A 23,655-nucleotide genomic window follows, 5' to 3' on the forward strand; every position below is an offset into this window, starting at 1 on the left:
GAAAACATACACTGTTCAAAGACTTGGCCAAATTTGCCATGACAGAGTAAGGTAGGAACTTCCTCCATGGCTAGATTTTTCCAGTCTTGTTCATGAGAAGGCTTTTCCTTACCTACTTCAAAAGTGTTTGTTACTTTCAGAAGCTGAGGCAACCAAAGCATGCACACAACTTGATTTCTTGAACAGTTCCTGCCTTCCTACAGATAGCCATAGTTGTTACTTTCATGTAAATGTCACACTCTGCAATTACACAACTTCTTAAAACAACATTTTTGGCAGAAATGTCACACTATTTATCTGGAATTTCTAAGCTCCCTAGACCAAAGAGCCTTCTGGACAACTATTATCTAAAATGGCCTTTAAGTGCATACACCAGTAGAAGTTCTTTGCGTCCAGCACCTTCAGCAGGTGCTTCTGGGCATTAAGAACTTTGGTAGAAAAGCGGCTACTTATCTAGAAACATAAATACGGAATTGGGCAAGCAGGATGAGATAACTAGTTCTTCCAGAGCTTAATTCTTGACAGTTTCAGGACATATGTTTTCATATAAAAAATCTCAGAGCAGTTAGCATACCTGAACAAACACCCCTCTTTGATGCTAGCAGTGGACTATCTCCAATGAAGCTTTCAAGTCGGATTACTTACTTTCCGTACTAGCCTGATCCAACTAGACCCTACAGATATTTTCAAAATCCATCCTTATGCAAAGTTTTCCCTGTGCAAATCCAATGTTGTTTAGTATGGAGATTTTATCAACTAACTTACAATTATTCATTAATTATGAAATTTATGAATTAACAGTGCTTTAACCTTATATGTGTCCTGATGAACAAAGTCAAATTAAATAGCTGTAATACAAGTAAGGTTGGCAAACGCACTCTAAAAGATTCTTCAGAGCACAATCTCAACATGCAATTATGAGCTCCTGTTTGCATGCTGTGCATAGGACTCTTTAAGAGAGAATGAGTTTCTCCCAGGCAGCTTGTCATTACTGTGCTTCCACCATATTCTGTTCTGCCATCACAACCAAACCAACCTATCCCAAAACCCTCTTTCTCATCTTTGAACTACACTGGAGTAGTCAAATACAAGTAAAGCACAAACAGAACTTGTGAATACACTTGCTTTTCTTGTAATAATTCTAGCATTCATTGCAAATACACAGTATTTGGTGTTTTGGTACCAAATACACAAACTTCGGTATGTTTTACATGGGAACTTTTTGATGCACGAACTGACTGTAACAGAAAGCCATCCTCAGTATCTGTGGACTCTTCAAGAACTGCACAGGAAAATAACAGTATCCAAGGAGAGGGAGGGCAATCAGTACTGCTCTGTCAACAACAGGGTAATAGTTGGCATTATGATATTTCCCTCAAAGCAAACAAGCTATTGAAATTTGTTTTGTTTCAGATCCCCAGTACAGAATTAATTGCTTGGGACGGTTTATCTATCTCTTAAGCCAAGCCTGCATGGGGACATTGAGAGTGTTAAGGCAAATCAACTAAAGGTTTGACACCAATGTGCACACATTTAATTGTCTTGAAGCTGTGAGTAGATGCTCTAATTCAACAGCAAAGCTCCCTGTAGCTCCTTATTCAGTTAAACTAGATTGGTCTAAGACTAATTTACTCCTGAATTAAAGCAGTCCCCCAAGGACTCAGCACAACTCATTTTTGCATACTAACTTCATGCACTTAACCAATTTGCCTCAGCTCTTCCTGAGCTCCCCAAGCCTTATGGAGTTTTCAGCCCACAGCTAAAGGGAGCTTGGCTACTTCATTTCCGACGCTGGGAACACCAGAGTGTTTTCCTCAACATGTTACTTCCAGAACACAGAAAAAAACACAAATTTAAGGAGAAATTCCTTGCAATGCTTAGCTGCTTCCTGCTCCAAGGTGACAACCCATTGGATTTGGAGTCTATAATTACCTTGTTCCTCTACTCTAAGTCTTCTACTTTGTGGAAGCCAATTCTTGAAAACTGGCATATTCACACATATACAAAAAAAAACCCAGAAACAGGCAATGAAAATAATGCAGGTGGACACTGATTCCAAAGTTAGATTTGAACTGTCACATCATCTTATTCAGAGGCCTCAAGCTGATCTACTGATACTGGTTTTGTTCCATGATTTGGAAATGGCAATCATATCACCAAGTTCTATTGTTTCTCATCCCAACCACTGCTGTGGTACCTCGGCACTCTCTGGGAATGAATCATATCCCATTAATTCAACGCTTTTCAGTTCAATACTAATCCTAAACGGGGGTTGAAATTTCTCAAAATATTCTAATAAAATTAGCTATAGAAATGATTGATTCTTTTTAAAACAAATTAGTTGCTTCCTTACTGTGACAGCTCAGATTGCCATTTTATTTAGGCCAAAATGTAAAGCACTTCTCAGACTATAAGCACTTAGGAGAAGTAAAGATGTCCTTCTTCTATCCAGGGTCATTAAAACTTACCTGGATGGTGGCAGTAGTTGGGGAATACTTTGTTTTGGCCTTACTGCATGGATGTACATGTTTCAGTGATGCTTTGAATGTACCCACACAGAAACACTTGTGCACACACTTGTGCAGACAATGTCCCAAGGCACCTCCTAACAGTAAGTTCATGGCCTGAGCTATCAGAATGATGAACAGTGTTAGAGGCCCAACTGTACAGCAGCTAGCTGAAAGGAGCGTTTAGAGGAATAAACAAATATACATAATGCCCGCTGTTTCCTCTGCCCAAAATAAATTCATTCATTATAAACGAACATCATCTTTAGAGACTTCAAATCCTATCAAAGCTGTATTTACTGACACTGGTTTTTGTTCAGCATGATTTGGAAACTGCAATCTTATCACCATGCTCTAACATTTCTCATCACGACTGCTGTTGCAGTACCCCAGCACTTTCTGGAAATGAACCATATTCCATGGATTCAATCACAGATCTAACACTTTAAAACACCACTCAAGCCAGGCACCACCAAAATCCAGTGGGTAGCAGGCAACATGGGATGCACTGGAACATGGATTGTTCAAATTTGCATTTTCAATTCTAGATGTTTTTAAAACAAAGTACCTAACCTGTCAGTGTCAATTAAAAAAAATCCCAATCCCAAAGGGATTAATAACAAAAATAAGTATGCAAATGGAAATGAAGCCCTCTGGACAATATTTTCATTGATTTGCTGGAGAGAAGGACCCCTAGTGTCCAGCTGGATTTTAGCCAGCCTGGAGTCTGGTGACTACACAGGATCCAGGATGAAAAAACATCCCAGCTTGTAAAATATTTCCTGCAAACACTTTCCCATCCTTCTTATTTGGAAATTGACTGATTAAAGGAAAAAATATATAAATATAGTTCTGCTTTCCTAAACTAATTATTTCAAAATATAATCAAGGTATCATGTGATCACCTGGACTCTGAGGATTCATCATTACTGATGAACAGGAATATGCCTTGGCACAATAGTTTCAGTGGTTGATTATGCACTGCAGACACCTATAGATAAACATCTCTATTTGTAAAAAATGAGCACTGTCTCTGAGAGCAGTTGCTGATGAGGATTTAAAAGCAGCATCAAAAAATGTAATGCTAGAAGGATGAGGCTGCCCAGCCTTGTCATGCTTTGCTCTCTAAGGGGAAAAAAAATCTGCACGATTCCTTATGATCAGGGGTTTACCCATTGATTTGGATAATCATTCAAATGGCTAAACAGACCTCTAATTTGAAAATAAAAACCGATTGATGCAATCACAAACAAGTTCTGAAATTGTGATTTATAAAAAAGAGGGGAAATCTTGTTCTAAGCCAAAACACACACACAGTTACCTTTTTCTAATCAGAGCATTCATTTCTCCTCATTATGATCTCACAAGCACATTAAAATCTTATTAACATTAATTACTTCTGAGCGTCTATGCATGAGCAGCGACAGGCTTGCGTGCGCGCGCGCGTATGTGTGTGTGTCTCTGGATCATATCTACATTTATATACCTTGCTGCACTTTGCTTATAAAACATGTGAAAATATTGCTGCTAACACCAATTAGCTAATTTCACACACACAGATAGTAAGCTGCTGTCTCGCTGCACAGCTTATTATAGACCAGCAGACAGATGGACAGACAAACAGACGCAAAAAGCATCACGGCTCCTCCTAAATGCAAGATCTAAAATGCCTGGCACCCCCAGGAGTGTTTCATCCTTGTAAGTCTGAGGGAACAAAATGACAAAAATAATCAAAAAATAATAATAAAAAAAAACAGGAGACAGCCAAATATCCCATTTTCTACACAGATGGGTTCAATGATGAAGTGATAGAGACAAAGAAAAAACTGGCAGGCAGACAAGCAGCAGGCGCACAGAGAGATAGACAGAGACAGATAAACAAAGCAACAGAGAAAGAGATGAAAGCATATTCATACATATGAAATTGGGCTAAGCAATAGTAACTTCAGCCCACCAACAAGGTGAGGAAAGAAATGGCAGAGGCAAGAGTCACCATAAGCATGACTTCACATGCAAAACCCTGACACTTTACAAAACTGTTTGGGGATTCTATATATGCCCAGCCACTAAATGCAGTGGTGCTGCTGGTGACACTCAGCTCCACCACAAACTCCAGAACAAACACAGGAATCTACATCTACGCACCACTCTGGAACCACGCCTTCCTCTTCTTCCTCACCCTTTGTTTCCATCTAACTTCGATCCACCTCTATCCTGCTTCTAAATCTCATCCTCCTGAACCCTTCTCTCTGCCAGGGGTTAAGACAAACAACATCAGCATCGCTCATTGTGCCAAACCCATGTTTATCCATCACTGGGGAATCAGCCTCTCCACAGGGCCCTTTGCAGAACCCAGGTGGACACTGGTCATTTTCCTCTCTAACCAAATACCCATCTCTGCTCATCTTCTGCAACTCTGAAAAGAACTGCAACCCTGAACTGGAATTAAAACTTTCATTGACATCAGTAGGATGCAAGGCTTAGAAGTGCCAAAATTTGCCTTTCAGCCCTACTACCCTTTCTTCCACTTGTGTTTTCTTCCACTGATGACATCATCAGGCAAAACACTATAAGGAGGGAAATTATTAAAGCCAAGGAAGATGGTTTCCTTATTGGGAATTTTTTTGAAATGAACATATCTTAATTTCTCATGGTAACATATGTGTTTGCATTTTCCACTCACTCCTCTCAGATCAAGAGAAGTTAAATATGGCAATAATTACTGTGTTATCCCCAGCCTTTTTTACCTAAAGGTTTCGGAGCATTTCACAAGCTGTTCGTGAAACTTCAAGGCATGCAGAAGGTTCTCCCATCACTCTAGTTCACTGCTAGGGAACAGAAGAGCAGAGGTGAACTCAGATCTGTATGAAAGTCTACAGCATACACAAAACATCCTCTTATTTATATTTTTCATATCTTCTCTTCTTGCACATGCCATATCTAAGGTCATTAAAAACAGGACCTGAATTAAAAAAAAAAAGAATAAATTCAGTATCTGAAGACTGTACTCAGGATCCTTGATTTGTACTTATCTCACTCATGACTTTCTCCTAATGCTGCTTATTCAGAAGAACCTGCTCCCATAAAAACCCAGCACAGCTACTGAGAAAACTACCATGAATTCAGTCAAGCAAGTTTGGGACATATTGGGTATATTCCAAACATCCAAACCAACTATGGTGCATTCTCAGTAAACCCGGCGATTCCAGGGAGCTTTGGAGCCCCTGAACACGGGCATTATTACAGTTGTTGTCTGGCACACAAGTGGTAAGTTTGGTGCACCTTGCCCGAATTCTGCCCAGCTCAATTTTACTGTGTACACACAGCAGATCTGATTACACTGCAGAGCAGGGACCGTGGCACATGGCCCTTTCTGCCACAAGGAGCGGGTTCCTGACCTGCTGAGGCAAAAAACAAGGAAGCAAATTGAACACCAATCCCTTTGCTTGGCTGACTGTGCTTCTTTTGTTATGGTTAAATATACAGGTGTCCAGAATAAGGATATAGAAAAGTAAAAGCTTTATAAAATAAACAAAGAGCAATAAAGATTTGAAGCTTTACAGTTTTATACATATGATAAAGTAGGCTTTTTCCTGCATATTTCCTAAAAAATGGACCATTAAAATCTCTCTCAAATGATGCAGAATTACTTCCTCTGAGAGGAGGCAAGATTCCCTCTGACAAGGGAGGGAGCCTCAACAGTTCTGGTTAAGAGAGGTTCACTTAGAAGTTCAGCTCATTTGCTCAGGCTTCCCAAAAAGTCTGGAGAAATCCGTGGCCTGTCATTCTTCCAGATTCCAAACTCTCCGCTGTGTTCCCACTTCACTGATCTTTAGGCACATTGAAACTTAGGAAAACAGGACAGCCAAGCAGAACTTCGCCCTACACACATCAGTGATCCCCTTCAAAAGATGTGAGTTCAATAAAATGGTTAAGAAGTAAGTATCTTCTAGATTTGCTGACTTAATGACTACATAGTTGTTGGCTCTTTAACCCATCTTTCCCACAAACCCATATAGATACATAAAGGTTCATGGGACCCAGAAGGAAAAATGGTGCATCCTATAAAGCACTGCTTTGGCATTTTTGAAGACTATGTACATCCTAATTAAATATGGTAAATGTTGCGCCTCAGTAAGTTAAAAAACAAATCCAGAAACTGATTTATTAAAGTGAATGCATAACACTGAAGGTGTTTAAATACAGAAAAAAGCTAACTCTATTACCACAACAGCATGTAGAGGTAACTGTGCAGTAGGGAACATTTGTAGAATATCCCCGTGTCTGAATTTAGCATGTAAAATGGACACAATATCTTAAAGACTAAGAGGACTCAAATACAATAGACTTGAGGATCTCTCAAAGGACCCGTGCTTATCAGCAGAACAAATCTGAGAGACCATTCCATCTAAAAGAAAAAAAGGTCATATGTGTGAGAAAGGGGAACAGGGGAAAGACGTCTGCTTAGGGGGGGAAAGATATTTAATGCCTTTCCTGTACAAAAAAGCTTGACTTGCCTTTCTCAGGTGGGAACTATCCCAGTAAACCTGGTCTCCATCTACTCTATTCATCTACTTTGTGAACCTTACTGTGTTGTGTCAGCCAAAAGTTCCAGCAGGCCAAGGCAGCATGAGAGTACTTAAGAGGTGCACTTGGCATCCCGAGCAGCCTCAAGATCCAAACCTCTTTGTGTCCCTTCGGAGGTTAATAAGACAAGGTTTTACTGACTCCATCCTGGCTCTTATAAGCTTCTTGGAGATTACTGAAACTGGAAATTGCATATGAAAAAGCTGGTTCATCCAGTTTTTAGGAGAGACATTCATCCAATTTGCCCTTTGACCCCTGAAATGTGAGACATGCCTGAGGAGTGTTCTTTGTTATAGTCTCACAAATACATCCAGTGATGGTGAATCCATATGTCTCTGATAAAGGCAAAACCTTATTGTGCATTCCAGTTTTTTCTTTTGTAAACATACTAAACTAGATGAATTTGGCTCTGAAGAAAGAAAGTATTAATTGTGCTGGCTAATAAAACTTTCTGTTGCTGTCCTTCCAATCTGGTCTTCTAAGCATCAACAGACATTAAAACTGGCTCTTGGGAAGCGAAAAAATATCAGAGAGTGGTACAAACCCAAAACTTGTTTGCAAGTTTTCAAGAACTGAGATCTCAAGATCTTGAGAATCTCATTCTCAAGGAACAAAAAGTTAAAGGCAGCTATTCCTTGTACAGTTTTCAGGCGGAATATACAAGCAACCCAGCTCCTCCCACTGTTCATTCTCTGAGAGACGCCTCAGCAGCAGCACACCTGTGCTCTGCCCAGATCCAGCACCTGCAGGCTCCCATAGGCTTTGTCCCCAGGGACAAGTTTAAACAGACAAGTAACAATCCTCCTTAAATGCCTGTGCCCAAAGGATCCTTAGGGACTGTGCTGTTCTCTCCTCATGGCACTTCTCAGACATTAACAGCCATTGCAGAGATACACTCAAGAAGTTCAGGACAATGTAACTATTTGAAGGCACGTTTGCCTTTATAGTGTCTTTATAGGTGATAGGGAGCTCCTGTCTTCTCTTGATGACTATTTAATGGATCAAGCAACACCACTATGTAATTCAGCCAGATATAACTTTGTCTTTTGGTTATTACTGTACAAAAAGAGGTGGTAGACTGGTCCAGTTTTTCAACACCTGCTTCTTGGACAAAGCTAACACTGGAGCTCATCAGGATATATCCAGCTAAGAGAAATCCAACCATTGGAAAACAAAAAAATTGAAGTTAGTTTAACTCAGTTAAGAGAGTACTTACAAAAAGTAAGCAAACAAAACACCAAAAATATTTTTATCTTTAAAAATTCTGCTGTTAAAGACTGCGTTGACATGTTGGGATATTAAATGTATTTGGCCTCAATATCCAGTTACTGTAGAGTCTTTGTATCTCATTTTGGAAGTAGAAATAAGACTTTAATGGCAAAGAAGTCACATATGTGTTACAATACCACAATGGTGTAAAAAAAAAAAAAAATAGTCTTTAACATAGCCAAGAATCATCTGAGCTTCCTTTGTCCATGGAACATGGTCTTTACTTTTCCAACTCCCATCTGCATGTACAATACACTGAGGAAGGAAGAAAGAAAGGCCTCACTTCCTTCTTCTCTCTATGCCTCGATTGTTTCTGATTAAAAATTGGAAATAATAATGTTGATTCAGCTACTGAAATTAGGCAAAACTAAATTAGCTACTTTCATTAAACACTGTAAAATATTTGAATAAGTTTCTTCAGAAATGCAAAGTGCTATTTATCTGTATCAGCAGCTATCTATGGCTAAACTGTCCTAGAACCTTTTGTGAGCATTCTCTCCTCCCGCTGAACTCAGCTGATAATTGTTCTTTGTTTTGAAGGACATGAGTAACTCCTTTATCTAAAGAAGCCTGGGAAAGACTTGGACAGAACTGGCAAATCACTTTTTTGGTTAATGAGAACAAAGCAAACCACAACAGCAACAACAACATCAAAAAGAAATCACACAGGGTCTCAGGATTCAACCTTTGCAGATGAAAAAAAAAAAAAAAGCATCATTTTGAATGCTAAATTCTTTGCTGCCTTTGCCTGAGCATTATGAGAATAATCACCAACAGCTCGTAAACGCAAGCCATTTCATCAAGTGCATAAGCTGAGATTTCAAGGAGAGATCTGGAAGAATCTTATTAATACACCTATGTATGCTGCCACAAGGGAGACAGTATCTAACACAGCAGAAATGAGGTCAAATGCACTGTCCTAAAGAAAAGTGTCTCCTGGTCACAAATCACTTGTGGAGTACCATGCATCATCTTTAGTGCTTCAGACACATGCCAGCTGCAGCCAGTAGGGAGAAATACAAAGCTAAATTCAGCTCTTGGTTCAAGGCTGTTCTTCTAAATTTCATGGAATTGGTCCACTTTTATAAAAATGTAACATAGGGCAAAATACGACCCATAAACATTTTAACAGATACACAGACATTCAGAAATTTCACGTGGAACCTCTTATCCTAAGAGTACAGTCCTCTGAAGAGGATTACTGTATGATGATTATTCCAGCCCACTGCTCCTATGGAAAAAGGAAAGGGCTGTGGCCTCGTCCCACTCCTCTCTGGTTCTACTCATACAGAACCCTGCTGCTGAAATTTTCTCCCTCTCTTGCCAGTGGGAGCTAAGTTAGCCCCTCTTTTTGCATGAAGTTCAGACTTTTTGTCCTCATTTTCTTTGAACAGCTCTGCCCCCTGCCTGCGTCTCAGCTTTTATTTCTTCTAGTTGCTCACATTCTTCACAAACCTCCTTCCTAAATGCTCCATTTGTATCCTTCTACAACACTGAAGCCAATGTTCCATAGTAACATTACTCTAGACTCTAACAACTCTTTGAAACTGCCTACAGTCTATTAAACTGTGTTCCTGCACAAGTAGACTTCCCCAAGAAACTACAGAAAAGTTCATTTTAGCTCACTTCCTTTTTGCATTCAACCTTTTTTTACCTGCAAAAGATATGGAATGAAAGTTAAATAAATTCTGGTAGCAGAATAAATTATCACAGGGCTGGATATGGATGTGATCTAGACAAGAAGGTTCTCACTCCAGCATAGAGACAGCTTTAACTGAGATAGCTCAATAGGAGTTTGGTCAAGACAACCTAGGGCTGAATGCTGTGAAATTACATGGCTCAAAAAGTACATGCTAAATTCACCTGAGATACAACATAACACAGCCTGCATGAGAAGGGCAGACCAGTTTTACTGTCATCTAAACTACCTAAGTAAACACTAGCTCTTAACCTCCATGTGGTAAAAACCTTTCCAAAAAGAAAACAAAAAACCCAACCAAAACCCAAACCCCAAGACTTCAGGTGTCAGTTCTAGTCTGACATGCCAGAAAGACCACAAGTATTCAAAAGCTTTGTGGGGAGGCTAAAGGAAACCCATTAGAGTAAAGAAAGAAGCTGCAGTGCACTTCAGGGTGATAACAAGGCACAAACTCAAGAAGGAAGGATAAAACTTGCTAGTACAGCTATAGCTAGCACCCTTCTATCTGCTTTCAGAAACTGATACTGCGCTACGACTTTGTGCTTGCAAAAATATTTAGGATCCCTGTAAAAACATTGGGAAAAAAAGTTTGTCTACCAAAGTATTAAGAAAATCTTGGATTGGGATCCAGTCCCCTGTAAAGAAGGACTCAGAGACTAGCAGAAAGAGCAAGTTAATTTGAGAATCCAGAAATGCCCAGCACTAGGGAAAAATAACTGAGCTTTCTCTTGTCCGACACAAAGTTGTGCATAGCTGACTGTACTGCAAAAGCACAACTGGCTTTTAATCTCATTCAGGAGCAGCTGCTTTCACAGCAGTGAAATGTTTCAGGATGAGTCTGACTGACTTGGTGGATAAATGATTTGAGGCTGGTATAGTCAAGAAGGAACCAGCTCTTTTAGGATATATCACCATCTTAAAAACACTTTTTCTATCCAATTGGAGCAAGCTTTGAAGCTTTCCAAACTTGGCCATGGCTTGGAGAGGAAAATAAAAGCAGCTTTTTCATGAAATGCCAGAAATTACACAACAGGGCTTGGATTTCAAATGGTTCACCAGGACGGGCTGGGCCTTCATGTCACTGCTAATCACTTGTATTAGTTTAGCACCAGCAAAAGGTGCCAGATTGGTAGCCCCAGGCACTGTACTCTCTATTTATCCCCAGAGCAGGTACAGCAGGATGGCAGGCTATCACAGAGATGCCAAACCCTGCTTCAATTCCTCCCATCCAGGGACCTGGTGAGAGGAGGGTGATGAGGCCTCAGCGCTGCGACTGCCCCAGTACCCTGCACTAGGCTTCAGAAGGATGGGATCCCAAACTGCAGGGCCTGTGAAAGGGAAATAAAGGAGTATCCTCCAAGACACTGAGATACAAGGACCAGGGATCCTTTCCTTTGCATTGCATTCTAGATGTCTCAAAATGAATGAATACTTGAGAGAGCGACGAGGCCAGAGAGAGTCAACGTAGTGAGTACAAATGAGATTTATACGTGGCTTGAGTCACTCCAGACAATTAGCTACCCACCAGGCTGTTTGGTTTATTGTCCCTACTGGATAAAGATTTAATAAGCAGTCACCTAGATGGGAAACACGAGACTTGCAGAAAGGAAACTTTTCATTACCCTCCACGGAAAACTTGAGCCCAGTCCTGCAACAGCTCTGCACAGCTGATTCCCACTGGTGTGTCAACGGCTGCAAGATGAAGCTCTTTTTCATGACAGCCCACATAGGTGGGAAATATGGGAAACACAGGACCATCTTTTATTGAATAATTACCATATCAGAAATCTTCCACACATCAAAATATTCTATGGAAATTAAACAGCTTTTTTCAGGTTGTTTTTTTTTTCTCTTCAGTACTCAATCTCACCCAGGACTCAGACAGTTTTTCATAGCATAAAAGCACAAAATGCTGGGTTTAAAAAACTTATCTACTGGGGAAATATGCTGTGTAGGGAATATATTAAACAATTCAGTCTATGTTTGGAAAAGAAATACAGATTCATCACAACGAGGAAGGATGTTCAAGAGTATCCTGAAAAAACAGCCAGTATTCAAGCCAAAGGACAGGATGAAGTGGGCACAACAGTATAAAGCTGACAAGCAGATTCAACTGACAGTGACAGAAAGAATTGGAAGCTGCCAAAGCCTAAGCTACATTAGGGCTTCTTCAGCTACTACACATATTAAAATTGAAACTAAAATCATCAATGAGAACATTTGATGAAACACCTTCAGATGGGAAAAATCCCAGAAGCAGCCACAGCACAACAGAAAATACAAACTTTGGGAAATCATAGGAAAAGGAACACCTATCAAATGTAAGGCTGGGGAAAAAAAGGCTGAATTACAGACTGAACATTTCACGACCTCTCAGTAGTCATGCCTGGTATCCAAGGCTTTAACACTCTTCATCAGAAGACTTCTTTTGCTGTTAGTACTGCTCGTTGCAAGAGAGCTCAAAGCCATTCATTTGGCACAATTTTTGTCAGGCAGTGTCCCAGAGGGTGTGGCCCGGCCTCCTGGGAATAGCATTTGTTAGTTTTAGAGAACCAGCAGAGGGAGCACATCAGCAATTAAACATGGTTTTCTTGTGTTTGTGCCTAAACAATGAGATTTTTTGGTTGACTTTTTGTTGTTGTTTTGTTTCTATTCTCAGCATTCCTCTGTCACTAATGCCTGTGACTCACTTAGCTCTCAGATTGCTGGGAGTTCAGGAGCCAGAGCCATGGAGAATAGCAGGCTCCACATCCAACCCACATAAAATGACAGTGGACACAAGCTTTCACCTAGTTGTCTTTCTTCACTTTTCTCCCCATGTCAACCTCCATCTTACACATTCCTGACATCCTGCCCATGAAATCTTGCACTGCCACATGACAATTACTTTCACATTCCTGCACTGTGACCACTAACTTTCTAGTCAGAAAGAGAGGCATATGGATCTCTAGGGAGGAAATAAAAATCAATAATTAACTTTCAGTCAGCTGAAAGGACAACTCTGAAGTCCATATCACAACTTTCCTAGTCCTACTTTTGTATCCTCAAGGGATTCATCATACAGCTATGGATGATCTTAGAAATAAGATATTAGAAAGCATGTCTTTTAGTTGAGAAGGAGAAAAAAAAGGATAATCAGTAATTCCCATGCTATATTTACCTCCAAATCAAATGACACATTATACCTGCTTGCATTTTTAGCTCTGCCATAACCCCGAGATAAATTCACTCTGAAAGTGTAACATTAAGAGGTCATCTACAGGTGTAACTTACAGAATGGCACCATGTCTGTCCTGAGAAGGATTTCCAGTAAGTGCTCTGCAGAGGTTTGGAAGCACTGCCTGTTCAGGTTTCCTTTCTTCTTTGCTGCAGTTACCAACTGGTTCTAATTCTGACTTTCATAACCACTGTTTGATAGTAGCTCAGAGATTCTGGAAAACCCTACAGATTCTGGTTCACCTCTGGTACTGTCATTTACACCTGTGCAAACTGGACATAAAATCTTGCCTAGTGACCTGTGTCCACCCGCTGCAGAAAAGCACAAGGAAAGAACTGTGACGCGAGGTACTGAAGAAGGAAGTCCTACAGACACTGCTAGGGTTTGATCAGGTAGGACTAGTTTGTGTTAGAGTCCCTATCTGCCATCAAAGATCTTGAGCAGCAGTGCCTGAGAACAGTAAGGACAGCACAAGCTGCAAATCCACCCTCCATGAGGCTGGCAGGGCAGGTTGTCACCGATGGGATGAGGCCATTCTTGGCATGAAAGGATTTTAGCCTTTGTTCTGGAATAGTCCATGGCCTTTCCTCCCGTAACAGCACCGAGTGCCAACTCAGCCAGCGGCCTGCTTCTCTGCGAGGTGGTCATCTGCCCCTCAAACAACCTGGGACCCTCCACACTCATTTCTCCAAAGCCAACAGCCAGCTGTGAGAAGAACCATGTTTCCTTTTCGTTAAAGACAGCTTTATCCCATTAGCCCAATTTCCCATTCCTGTATTCTATCTACTTCTAGATACAGTCTTCCCTGCACGGGGTAAAAGCTGAACTTCTTTGCTCTTGCCAGCCTCAGGATGTGTAGCAACCTGCCCTGTGGCAGCGGCAGCCCTGGCTGTCCCAGCAGCTTTGGAAGAGGAGGTGGCACATGGCCCTGTGCCTCTGGTGACCATTTTACAAGACCCATCTGCAAACAGAACTCTTGCTAGCACTGGGCGGTCAAAATGCCATCATAGCACTCGACAGTGCTGGAGGATTAAGTACAGAAGTGTAAGAAAACATGAAAGACATAAGCAGTAGTCATTCTGAAATGCTCCTATTAGAGGAGAATTGGATCCGTGCCGTTAGAACTAAACATTAACTTTTATAATAAATACTAACAAAGAATATAGTCAACACTATCAAAGGAAAAACCACCTGGACAAAAGCCTTTGCCTTTATTTACTCCTCACTGAAAGTTTAATACATCTGCAAAAATCTCTTCAAGTTAAAACAGTACTGATCTTACAAAAGTATCTCAAAATTTGGTGTATGGTCAAACACTACTTTTCACCAAGAGAAAACTGGCATTGATAAATTGTTAAAAAGCCAAGTTATTTTTCACAGTTGATACTGTTTGTTTACTTTCTAAAATTTCCTTGGACCAAACTAACCAGAACAGAGAAGTCCGTTTCACTGTGATTTGCCATCATTTTCCCTCTGCACCACAGTGTGAATGTCAGACCCTTCAGAGGGAACAAGTTATTCTTTAACAGTAGCTATTTCCAGTGCATTGTTTCAGTTAAAAAAAAAAAAAACTTTTACAAAGGATTTGGATTCTCTAAAAGTTTTGTTAAAAAATATAAGTAACATGAAGTTAAATTTCAGTCTTTAAATTCCCATTAACATTTATGAATCTCTTTCAGCAGAAGCTCTTTACCATACAGATCGCAGTTTAAAAACAGACTGGAGTGAAACCAACTGAAATCTATAAGGCCACAGCATGCCATCAATTTCTAAACAGAACTTCTATTCAAATTATTCTGCTTAAAACCTCATATGGTCCGCAAAAATGAGCAAGGTTTTTTTGAAACGATTTAAGTAACAATTTATCTAAGACTGTAATCTCTCTTGTATGGGATTTGTAAGCCATCCCACAGAATTCTCTAGCAGGGGACACTATTCCCTATTTACATCAAAGTTTTATATAAATAATATTACAATTTTTTTTAATATTCTGCAGCTGTTTTCCCTTATGAATAAACTGGGCCTATGAAGAAAATGTGAAAATGGGGAAACTGTGAGTAATATTTATAATAATGATATATTCAACTCAGGAAATTGCTACAACTGTCTTTATCAAAATAAACAAGATGGATATTTTTTCCTCCTTTAAGAGAAAAACAACATCCTCCACTATTAAAAGTAATTTGACTCGGTATTTGTTTGGTATTTGGATTTAACTGTCTTATATCCCATCTTTGGTCCTGTTAAAAAAATACAAAACACAAAACCAACAAAACAACAAAACCCCAGCACAAAAACATACACACAAAAACCCCCAACAGCACTGCTTCTCGTCTCCCAGGAGTGAGAGCGGCACTTACACACGCCATTCAGCCCAAAATTGCTCTAGCTACAGGGCATGGCAAGGCATGAAGTAACTGCTCCAGAGCACTTCCTCGTGTGGGTGTGTTAGATAACTGTCTGCTCCAACGCTGCAATAAAGCACGGTGCGCCCCGAGGAGCAGCGCCAGCCCTGCCCCGCACAGCTGCCCGGGACCCCGCGCACCCCGCGCCCGCAAACCTGGCCCTGCCTCCCCGGCCAACGGGCCTGGCATTCCCCGAGTTCCAGCCACAGCACCATATGCTGGATTTAAGTTTACTCAGGCATACTTTACCCTTTGCTGCTGTATCCAGATTGCAAACGGACTTTGTGCTATTGAAAGAGCTAAGATTTGTTTTGTTTGGGTTTTTTGTTTGTTTGGTTGGTTTTTTGTGTGGTTTGGTTTTTCTCTTTTATTTTTTGATAGAATATAGTTGGGGCTCAAGAAAAATTACATCCTCCTAGTGAAAAAGATTTTACTATTAGAACGAAATCGTACCGGATAATGAAAAAAATGTTTCTGCTATAGCGACTCTCTTTCTCTGCTTGAATTCTTCTGGCCTGGAGTTTCTATAAAATCAAGCGGTATCTCGTAGTCATTTTTAAAGTTTTTCAAAATGTTCAGATGAGCCTGGGCTCACATCCACCTGCACTGGTGCAGGAGAAAATGACAGGTGCCTGCCAACCCCTGACCCATCCCACCACGAGCAGGACGGCTGCAGACTCTCCTGCTGCCCCACTCCAGGCTGACCACCATCTAGAGGCACCAGAAAATCCACCTTTAAGACCTCTACATTGTTTTTGGCGTAACTTCAGCATCCCCTCTACGACCAATCTGAGTTTTCAAAGCCTGAGATTCAAACTGTAGGAGAGGAGGAAATACCTTGCTACAGTTAACAAGTCATTTAGAGCAACATACATATTAAAAGTCTATCAACAAAATATTAATTTAAAAGTTTGAATGAAAATAAGGAGGGGAAAAAAAAAAAGTAAACAATAAATGTCCCTCCCCAGCTAAGAGACAAGCCACCAAATTTTGGCACACTGATATATAAAGCCTTGAAAAGTTTCACTCATGTTCTGGAAAAGCTGCTAATAAAATGGAGCAAGTAGTTTCTGTAGTTACAGTGCCAGTGAATAGGTCTCCTGCTTTGGATTTCAATTAACTTGGTTTGTTCAGCGAGGAGGCACTTCTGTAGAAATGGGGACTCGTAACTTAAAGGACAGCTAAAAAAAACCACCAAACAACAGCAAAAAAACCTGTTGGCAGCAAAAGTTCTTTCTGGCTGCAAAATAATGGATTTTTAAGAAACATTTCAAAGGATTTGAAGGTTTTGGAGAATCTCCTAGGCAGTCTCAGGTGGGTTAGGAATATTGCATTATGGACTTCTTTGTGCTAAAAGGAAGGCCTAATGCATGTTTTGAAGAAGTCCGCCTCTTGCTATTAAATAAATAATTTTCTATTAAAAAAGGTGATTGTTAGTGTTCAGAGATCTCCAGCGATCAGCGTCCATTTTATATAATTACTTAGGATTCTCCAGAACACTTTATGTAACTCATTTCCACTATCCCTTCTCTTTTTTCTTTTCTTTTTTTTTCTTTTTTTTTTGTTACCAACAGAGTAGCAGTTTTACTCTCCAACAGAAATGGCAAGAGCTCAGATAAAAAGACCATTTCAAATGGATCAGTTTAAGCAGTCTTTAGAACCCATGATAAATCTGGGCTCCAAGAACTCGACAATGCTAAATGGGCTATGAAATGCATTCACAAATCCCTCCCCAGAAAAAAAAAAAAAAAAGAAGTAAAAAAAAAATCAATTCAGAGAAAAGCTTCGATGTTTGAAAATACAAATAAGCAGCATGTTTTTGGAATGAAAAATGGTAAATAAATAGTTACTATTTCTGGACAAAATGGCTCGATAGATTTCATAATTTGCCACCACTGTAAAAAATATCTATTCCCTTCCCCCCTCCCTTCCCCGTCAGTACACACGGAAACACAAGCATAACCATGCATAAAGTGGGAGGGTGGGGGGCAGCCAAGGATACAAACTCCCTCTTAGAAAGTTTGAATTCTTATTAACCCAGTGATGCCTCCATAATGTTACATCAGATCAGCAACATAAAAGTTAGAATATATGTCTCCTTTCTTCCTAGCAAAGGAAACTGCAAAAACACTAATAATGAAAAATAGATGTTAAAAATATCCAGGAGGAAAAAGTACATGTACAATAACCAAAATTAACCCACTCTGCCCTCACACCAAAACAGATAAACAGCAAAATCTCTGAATAAAAATCCTGTCAGAAAGAGTAGAACCTGCTTTCTCTTTTTTTGCTTTTATTTACTGTATGCCAGGAATGGACTTTAAACTTACAGTGTGCATATATATAGAAAACAAAGAACGAGACTCCCCGTTAACCCTGGCCACCGGCATTACAGTTAAAAGTCATTGGCAAATACTAATAAACCCCCATTTAGCAGTAAATAAGGAAAACATGATATATGGACGGACAGATGGAACTGCATAACAGAAAAGAAAAAGCAGAGAGACCCACAAACATACGGAGAGAGCTGTTTTAAGAGAGTGAAAGATATTGATTTACTTGGAACTAGTGTTGGAAAACAAACGTATTTGTTTCCTTCATGATTAAAAAAAAAAAGTAATTAAAGTGAATCATGAGGGGGCACACCCTTAAATAAGTCGGGGTGGGGGGGGGGGAACATTTGTAGAGGGTAAGGCCTTCTATAGATGTTCCGAATTTTGAGCTAGCAAATAGGTCTGGCAAACTTACATCTCTAAATTAAAAATCGAGGGGGGGGGCGGGGGGGGAAAATAAAGAACTGGTGGTGGTTTAAGGAGAGTAGAGGCTTTATTCTTTTATGTTTTATAAAAGTTGGCTGGCCTACCTTGTTCCCCAGTCCTCAGTTTGTCTCCTCATAGTCGCTGTCTCCCTGGAAGTACAGTGTGAGTGGTAATGACTGCCTGCCTCCCTAATGAGTCCATTTTCCTGCTCTTGATGTTGTGTATATACACACACTGCAACCTACCTTACAAACCACAGAGACGGGAAAGGGAGAGCGAGCGAGAGAGAGCGAGCGAGAGCGAGCGAGAGTGCGAGAGACAGGGAGAGCGAGAGAGGGAGAGAGAGAAAGGCGCACACAGACAAAGCCCTCCTACCAGACAGCAGACAACCCTCCTTCCCCTATCTAGCAAAATACAACTCGGCTAATGCAGCAACAGGTTCAATACCGCCAGGCTGAGGCAGCGTAGCAAAGGTATACGGGGCTGAGCAGGATTGCTGGCAAATAAACACTTCGGTGCCGGCTGGCTCCACCTTTCTTATTTATGTTACAGGATGTTGGAATGCATTGTTTCAGACAGTCCATATGATTATCATAAATACATTTTTTGTGCATATTAGCATGAAGCGCCGAAACGTATCAGCCATTCTGCTCCGTAACCTTATAGCTCTAACACATGCAGGGAAGGTGTAAACATATCTCTTTTGACAGGCAGACTACACAAAGCCCACTGATGATTTTAAAGTCATGAGATCTTTCAAGAAAGACGCTCCTGGAGATAGGTTTCCCCAGACAATAGGGGAGCAGGGAAAATTGATCTTGATGAGGAAGAAGTCTTCCTAAGAGACTGCTCGGTAAACAATTGAAAAGAGAGGGCTATTCTCCCCAGCATTCCCTCCTTTCAAAAAATATATATTGGGAAGCTTCTGCCCCTACAGCTATAATAATGTGCTGTGCTTATGTCTGAACAGGTGCAATGCATATAGTACATGGTGTTACAAGGACAGAAATAAATCTCTCAAGTAAAAAAACATTTTCCCAGTTGCAAACAGGCCAAGGTTATTTAAAATACAGGTCTAATCTGAAGAATGTTTTCCCCACTCCCTATATATTTTTGCTGGGGGGAGGAGAGGGGACGGACGGGTGGTGGAAGGTGCAAAGGAGAAGCAAAGACAGGAGAAACAATACATGGAACCAGTTACTATATTTTTATTTTTACAATATTCTGTCACATCTGAAGAAGATGTATGCTGCTTCTAAAATAATTTTCACTCAGCTCTGCTTCTCATCACGCATAAACTTATGCTGTCACAAAAATTCTATTTATTTTAATGACAACTACAGACATGTCAAAAAAGGAAGACCAGGGAAAAAAAACATTTTGCACCTGTATTTCATCCTTGGCAAATGCTCTCCAAGAACTTTATCCATAGGGTATTTTTTAGACGGAGATAATAGGTCCAAAAAAAAAAAAAAAGTGATATTACCAAGGTTATGCTGTAAATCAGTAGAAAAACAGATGAGAACTCAAATCTCCTGAAGCAAAACAGACTTTTCCTGGAGTAACCCATACCCACCTAAAAGTTAAGTGTCCTGTCTAAGCCAGTTGAGTAGGCTCCCTCTATTGTCAGTGGAGAGACAGGCACCTCCCAAATGCAATTCATCCCAGTTTTCTCTGTCTCCCCACTAAAGAGGGAGCCTACACAACTAGATTAGGCTAAGCAGCTAGCTTGTAGTTGGCTAAATTAAGTAAAATGAATCTCACTTTTGATCTAAAGCTCTATTACAACATCCTGCTTCCCAAACTACATTTTTATTATCACATTTATTATTAGGCAATATATGCCTAAATTGTAGTGATGGAAAAGGGATAGTCTGCTGACTAAAAGAGACAGGTAAACTCCCTAGATTCATGGATTTGTACCCTCAGGCTGGCTGGATATTCATGATTCACAGAGTCTTTATAATATTAACCAGCCTGGTGACTGGTGAATTTGATTAGTTTTGTTCACTGGTACACATTTTTGTATTTCGCTTATAAACATTCTGTTTTTATCCAGATGTACATTAAATACAGAAGGATTAAGTAATTTATTTCAAAAGGTTAATTTTCATTAGTTTTTTATCAAAACACAGCCTCTCTTACCTTAGGGTAAAATATGAAGAGTAAAAAGCTCTAATAGATCACTTAGTTCAACTCCTTCTGTAATATTTAGCTATGTACACACCTGGCATACGAAGAGACAGCTCTCCAGGTTACTCTAAATATATATTACAAAAATGTAGTTATATTACATATTTTCTTCTCTGGACTTTATGACCATAATCACCTTATTGAAGGGTATGTAAGGTCAGGAAAGCAGAAGGGGCATTTGTAGACTTTGCTTCTAACTGTGGTAACTCGATCTGGCTGTGTAAGTACCAATTGAGCAGTCATTGCCTCAGTTTTTCCATCTGTAAAACAGACTCAACTGTAGTTCCATGAGTAGATGGTACTGTAAATATGTGAAGAGCCTTCCCATCTTGGCCTGGCATCTCTCAGAGTTTTACGATGGCAAATATTATGGGAAAAAAATAAATTCTTTGTCAAGAGGACTTGTATCAAAGCCAGCTGATGAAAATCACAAGTTTTCATATCCTCATATTCAGTTCAAATAATAGGAATAGTCTCTGAAATTTAAAATTTAAAAAACAGGTCTACACCAAAATGAGGATATCAGAAGTGAGAAGTTCTTAGCAGCCTGGAATATATGACCCCAACTAACATTAATTCCTTTGTCCTACCAATCCACATACAAATCTGAAGAGATATTTAAAATGTACCAACTTTGCATAAAAAAACACACTTGAACCCTTCAAATGTAAGACATTCAGATTGAAATTGGCATACTGAGTCAGGAACACTAGGGTTTGAAAAATGTTCAGACTTGTAATTGATCCAGATCCAAAACCTGTAAGTGGAAGGCACCTAGATCCTTAACTTTTCTCTAACTTTCTAGAGATGCCATATATGCATCTGAGCCAGGGTAACAGGCCAAATTTCCTCATGTTTTGAGCAAGTCTGAATCTCAGTAAGAACACTAGAACTGAGCCCAGTTCCACTCACTTAGAACAATGCTTAGGGCCAGACCCAAACGGGAGCCCAAAGCCACCCCTTCCAAAGTCGCATGGGGTTTGTGTACTCATAGAACTATAGAACTAAACCAAACACTTCTAAACCTCAAGACTGTTGGAAAGCAAATATGGAGTAGATTCCAACTTAAGCTAGTTTTGGCCTTCAATCAGAAATTAATCAAATTAACCATAATCTTAATAAAATCCAAATATATGTTTGACCTGAATGAAAAAACCCACAGGATGTGATTTGCACAACTGGTTCCTTGCCTGAAAGTCTTTTTTAGACTTAGGTCCTTACCATCAATGGCTCAATTCTGGGTTGTTTTATTAATCATTTATTCCATCTAAACCATTTTTAAAAATCCTGAGAGGTGTGGTTTGAATGGAGAATTCTGATTTAATGTTTTGCCAACATAAAACTGCCCATTTGCTTGATTCAAAATACTCAATGAAAGCTTGCTCACCACCATACCACACTCCTGTGGGCCTGCAATTCCCCCTCTCCATTATATGAGGAGGTCAATGGCTATGCCCTTGGATCATTTGCAAGAAGCAGAAGGAGAACGTGTGGCTGCTGGCAGCTTTCAGCTCTGTCACAGGACTGGACACAGAGCTGCTGTGTGACAGTGAGGGACTGCATGGCAGTCACACGGCCTGGCCATGCAGCACAACAGGCAAGCAAGCCTTGTCGTGTGCCAGGATCGTACATCTCCCATGGCACAGACATCAAATTTTGGTTAAGCCACACATGGTGTCACCCCCCGAGAAAGAGGCTGAAACAGAGGGCTCCTGGCTGGCTCAGTAAAATGCTGCATTATCCATCCTGAAAGCAAGAACAAGCAATGCTGGTCTACCCAGTAGATGATACTCCTGCTTTTCTTTTTCTGCAAACTTGTCTTCTCAGTTCAGAGTTAGTTTCTAGCAAGTGTCATTAGGGAGGCAAGAGAGCCCTAACCCCTCTAGCAAAGACTCCAAAAGAATGAAAAAAAATTACTAGCACTGTAAAGGCAGGTGAAAGATTGGCATGTTTGGTGCAGCTGGAGCACCCATCTCCAGAGCCCTGATTTTCAGGAGCAAGGGGAAGATAGGGAAAACCAAAGTGCCCACCAGAACTGTGAATGACTTTGTTGCAAATGACTTTGTTGCAAAAAGATTCTTGATGACGGACTGAGAGGGAAGGAAGGTACTTCAGTGCCAAATAACATATTCTAGACTGCTTTAGTCTCTCCTCTCCACTTCATGTCTCCAGGCGCACCAACATGCTAAGTTTAGACATATCTTGTTGGCAGCCAAAACTGGAAAAGGAGTCACGGCATCATGTAAACATGTCTGAGGATAAGAGCTACTTCCTTCAGGAAAAAAAAAAAAAAAAATTAGCCTCTTAGCAGATACCTAAGGATTGATTTTCAAATGCTGAAGAAATTTAAGTAAGACAGACTCCATGAACTGGTTGGGTGCCTTGCCTATCCCTGTGATGGGCTAAAACACTGGTTTTGATGTACTTCACATATTTGCCCTAGGACATTTCCATTAAAACCTTCAGGGAGCTCTGCATTACCAGAATCCCAGGAACTGTTCCTAGAAACCAGGCTGGTTTAACAGCATACTGCTGTTAAAAATCCCAGACAAGCTTCCATGACAGTTCTGTTTCAGATGGCATAGGCAGGATCTCGAAACAGTCACAGCAACATGTCTGAACTTGATTGCTTCCACTCTGTCCCCTTAACCACATCCACGGGTCTCTGAGACTCCCCTGGTGTATCACACCATCTTGTTGCCAGCCCAACAGGATTGGTGATTCACATGTCTCTACTGGTGTCCTGCAGTGTCTCTGCAACTTTGTGCAAATGTAATGAGAGAGATGCCAATTAAAAAAGCTCAAGAGTCCTGCAGTGTGGCAGGCTGATTCAAATTAGATACCTGTATGAAGTGATTAAAAATAGGTTTTTTAAACCTGAAGATAACAGGAGGACAGTATGTTTGATTTACATCAGCAGGGGCCAACAGAAATGTAGAAGGACCACACAAAGCTCTTTATTCCTGCGGATTTACTGGTGATGATGCTGAGGACAGGAAAGGGGAAATACAGTGCAATT

At 40.3% G+C, this 23,655-nt stretch overlaps 1 protein-coding gene across 16 annotated transcripts in view; it reads right to left on the bottom strand.

The window, feature by feature from the left end:
• Positions 1–23,655, bottom strand: part of ZBTB20 (zinc finger and BTB domain containing 20) — a 474,683-nt gene that overhangs the window by 427,612 nt on the left and 23,416 nt on the right. For 7 of the 16 annotated variants that reach the window (XM_063148351.1, XM_063148334.1, XM_063148349.1 and 4 more), the window contains exon 1: positions 18,548–18,682. The exons of 1 other annotated variant lie outside the window; for it this stretch is intronic. The gene's annotated coding sequence lies outside the window, so the exon portion shown is untranslated. 8 more of the 16 variants (XM_063148346.1, XM_063148337.1, XM_063148343.1 and 5 more) reach the window with 4 other exon arrangements.

The sequence above is a fragment of the Melospiza melodia genome, chromosome 2 (assembly GCF_035770615.1).
Source record: "Melospiza melodia melodia isolate bMelMel2 chromosome 2, bMelMel2.pri, whole genome shotgun sequence".
In the NCBI taxonomy this organism is placed as follows: domain Eukaryota; kingdom Metazoa; phylum Chordata; class Aves; order Passeriformes; family Passerellidae; genus Melospiza; species Melospiza melodia.